This window comes from Zootoca vivipara, chromosome 3, assembly GCF_963506605.1.
Source record: "Zootoca vivipara chromosome 3, rZooViv1.1, whole genome shotgun sequence".
NCBI lineage: Eukaryota > Metazoa > Chordata > Lepidosauria > Squamata > Lacertidae > Zootoca > Zootoca vivipara.
This window is the reverse complement of record NC_083278.1, coordinates 115,095,161-115,099,593: the sequence shown is the minus strand read 5'-3', so window position 1 is coordinate 115,099,593 and position 4,433 is coordinate 115,095,161. Positions and strand designations below refer to the sequence as shown.

General features: G+C 41.0%; 1 non-coding gene across 1 annotated transcript; it reads left to right on the top strand.

Annotated features, from left to right (window-relative positions):
• On the top strand, positions 1-107 carry LOC118083277 (U6 spliceosomal RNA). The gene has a single exon (XR_004692356.1). It is a non-coding gene; the product is annotated as a U6 spliceosomal RNA (small nuclear RNA).
• Positions 108-4,433: the final 4,326 nt, after the last annotated feature.

Genomic DNA, 4,433 nt, shown 5'->3' with positions numbered 1-4,433 from the left:
ATCCTCATTTCGGCAGCACATATACTAAAATTGGAACAATACAGAGAAGATTAGCATGGCCCCTGCGCAAGGATGACACGCAAATTCGTGATGCGTTCCATATTTTTAGAGTGGCAAAAAGTTTCATCGAAATTCTTCTGGCAAGGGAAAAACTGAGGATAAAGCATAAATTATTAATAGATAAAAAAGAAAGAGGTGGATTCTCTATGCCAGATTTGAAGATTTATTATGAGGCGTCCTGTTTGTGTTGGTTGAAAGAGTGGATAACGTTGGAGAATACAGATTTATTGGATTTGGAAGGCTTTGATAATAGATGTGGGTGGTATTCAATTTATGAAGTATGGGATAGATACAAAAATTTGCTGGAACGAAAAACACCTTGGTGGTTATCCCCAATAGAATAATTGACTGTTAAAAAATTAAACATGGAAGAGAAATGGGCTACCTATGGTGAAATGTTGACAGAAACAGAGAAAGGGTGGAAACTTAAACCATATGAACAAATAGAGGAATGGTTTACAGGCTGGTTGCAATATCATCAAATAAATGATATATTTAGTGCTGACAAAAGGAATGGCAGATTTGAAAGTAACAAATCTAAATTTCAAAATGAGTTGCTGGACGGAAAAGCTAAATTGTTGTCAAAGATGTATAATTTTTTTGCTAGAATGGTACACTAAGGATGAGGAGGTGAAAGAAGTAATGATGAAATGGGCTATAGATCTTGGGCATAATATCCAGTTTGAATCATGGTCAAAACTATGGAATCGGAACCTAAAATTCACAGCATGTACGGTCTTGAAAGAAAATGTTATGAAAATGATGTATAGATGGTACCTGACCCCAGTTAAATTGGCTAAAATGTATAGGATGAAAAACTAATTATGCTGGAAATGTAATGAAAAGGATTGAGATTTTTACCACATGTGGTAGACTTGCGATAAGGTGAAAACTTTTGGGGAAATGGTCTATAATGAGCTAAAAGAGATGTTAAAATATACCTTCCCAAAAAAAACGGAAGCATTTTTGCTTGGGTTGAAGGGAGAAGAGATTGCTAAAGTAGATCAAAGACTGTTTATGTATGCATACTGCGGCAAGAATTTTGTTAGCCCAAAGATGGAAATTACAAGAATTACCAACGATTGAGGAGTGGCAGACGAAGATGGTGGAATATGCAGAATTGGCCAAAATGACTGTGAGGATTCAGAACCAAGGCAATCAGAAATTCCAGAAAGACTGGAGTAAATTTATTGAGTACTTAAGAGATCACTGTAAAAATTTGAAGACACTAACAGGATTGACATAATTCCTGCAACATAGGGTAATAACTAGTTTCTGTCCCCAAACAATAGAAGGATCTGATATGTATTAAAGGACAGAAACGGACATTAGAAAGGCGTGTATAAATTATGAGGAAACAGGAAGCCAGTTGAAGGGAGGGAGGGAAGTCACGAGCTCGGCGGAGCAAATGTAATTGATTGATTATAGTAATGTGGTTATATTCTATGTTTTATTAATCAAAATAATAAAAATTATATTAAAAAAAACAAACCCAGAAATGATTCAAGTTCTTTTCTTTCGTTGTTATTTTGGATTGTTGTTAGGAGACCCCTGTTCCGCCCCCAGAGCTACAATTCCCAGAGTGGTTTAATAGCAATACCTCTCCCCTTGCAACTCTGGGAACCGTAGCGCTGTGAGGGGAATGTAGGGATCTCCTAACCGCTCCCAGTACCTGTAACAAAACTCCAGCTCCCAGAATACTTTGGGGAAAGCCATGGCTGTTTAAAGTGGCAACATAGTGCTTTACATATACAGCATACCCTCCAACATTCCTCCAATGAATATAGAGACGTCCTGTTATTGTTATTATTATTTTATTTATACCCCACCCATCTGAAAGGGTTGCCCCACCCATCTGGGAGGCTTGCAACTTATATAAAAACACAATAAGACATTTATAAACTTTCCTATACAGGGCTGCCTTCAGATGTCTTCTAAAGGTTGTATAGTTACTTATCTCCTTGGCTGGGGGTGGGGGGTGTTTCACATAACTCCATACCTTCCAACATTTCTCTAATGAAAATAGGGACGTCCTAAGGAACAGTGTTCTCAAAGCTGCCAATATGAGTCTGACCAAACTGTGGGAGGCAGTGGAAGACAGGAGTGCCTGGTGTGCTCTGGTCCATGGGGTCATGAAGAGTCGGACACGACTAAACAACAACAACAAGGAAAAGCAGGACGTTCTGGGATCAAATCAGAAACTGGGACGGCTTCTGTAAATCTGGGGCTGTCCCTGGAAAATAGGGACACTTGGCGGGTCAGATACAGCATGAAATTGGCCAATGATGGTACAGTTGTACCTCTACTTACGTATCCCTCCGGATACGTAAACTTCGGCTTGCAAACGCAGCAAACCCGGAAGTGTATACTTCTGGGTTTTGCCACATGCGCAGAAGCAGCGCCTCTGGATACGGACTTTTCAAGTTGCGGACAGACCCCCGGAATGAATTAAGTTCGTATCCGGAGGGTCCACTGTTCAAAGCAGGGCTGGTGAGGGGTGTGGCCTAAGAAGAGGAGGTGTGGCTTAGGAGAGTCCTAAGAGCGAAACAGAGAATCCTGGTGGGGCCACTTTCAGCTCTGGGGCCTGAACCCTTTCCCCCTGCACCATGAACATCTCTCCTTTCCTGAGCTACCAGCCAGGACGGAAGGAGGTTGCAGATCCAATAGCAGATGTCCGACCCTGAAGCCTGGAGTCTGCTAAATGCAGTCCCACGTTTTAATATCTTCTCTAGCTTGCCATGAAATCTCATGGCCGTTGTATGTTCAGCTATGTTGTGCTGCTGATTGACCTGAAAGTAGCGGGGAGGCTCTTACTTTGCAATCTTCCTCCGGAAAGAGTGACGGCCACCCGTTTCTCTGAAAAGAGGCCTGATGCATTCTATAGGGGGCTTCTTATCACACAGGGTGTTTAATTCTGTATTTTTATCTCCTATAATATCATCCTTGCATGAGCTTCCCTCAAATGAACATGCAAGTGGGCACATTTCTAAAATGAACCGCATGGCCAAAAAATAAAAAAAAGGAAGACATGCATGATGCACATTTGAACAATAACATGTGCAAATTAATAGAAGTGCATATTATCAACGTACATGGGTTAAATGGCACTATGTGGTACTTGTTGCATGTTTTACTTGTTCTTTTTTAGGAATAATAATAATAATAATAATAATAATAATTTATTATTTATTCCCCCGCCCATCTGGCTGAATTTCCCCAGCCACACTATCCAGAGAACATTTATACCAAAGGATGCCATGCAAATAAATAATACTGAAGCAATTATATTAAACGATAACATATCATACTTTCTTCTTTGGCGATCCCTCGTAGCCGAGTAAGATTGTCTTCCATGAACATGGTCTTAACACTGAGCCCATAAGTGACTGTGGAGGTCAATTCTGGATCCACACGTCCTTCCACAGTGGGGACATAGGATTCTGGGTGGGAGTTGATCACAGTGAGGGTTTGCCAAACGCGCATGTTACTCCCTTGCGTCCTGAGTTCGAGCGTCTTCAAAGCTCAGGACACCTTTGGTAAAGGCTGTTCTCCAACTAGAGCGCTCGCAGGCCAGTGTTTCCCAGTTGTCAGTGTTTATACTCCATTTTTTAAGATTTGCCTTGAGACAGTATTTAAATCATTTTTGTTGACCACCAGCATTACGCTTTCCATTTTTAATTTCAGAATAGAGTAGTTGCTTTGGAAGACGATAATCAGGCATCCGCACAACATGACCAGTTGAACAAGGTTGATGTTGAAGAATCATTGCTTCAACACTGGTGATCTTTGCTTCTTCCAGTACACTGATATTAGTTTGCCTGTCTTCCCAAGTGATATGTATTATTATTATTTTTGTGACACCATTGATGGAACCTTTCGAGGAGTTGGAGATGGCGTTCTTAAGTGGTCCATGTTTTACAAGCGTACAGTAAAGTTTTTTCCATAGTAATTGTTACACTACAAGTGAAATCAAAATCCTGCCAGTGTTTCCATCTGCTTACAGTGGTCTTTTAAATAGTTTGTAAGTTTCCCCCATTCTTTTGTAAAGTTTTTGTCCTCTTGGTTCCTGAAATTTCCAGTCAGCTTTGCAATTTCGGCACAGTCCATCAACTTGGTTTGCCATTCTTCTCTGGTAAGGATTTTGCCTTCTTTCCATCTCTGGGCTAGGAGCATCCGAGCGGCTGTTAATGCAATAATAATACGGTAGTACGTCATGTGACTGGGGAAGTGGGGCAGGATTCCAGGCAGGACAGAATGTAGAAACATAGAGTGGTAGAGTTGGAAGACACCACAAAGGGTCATCTAAGTCAAACTCACAGGACTCCTTCTGGCCTTGAGCATAAGTAGTGGCCCTCCATGGAGTCGTCCTTTCC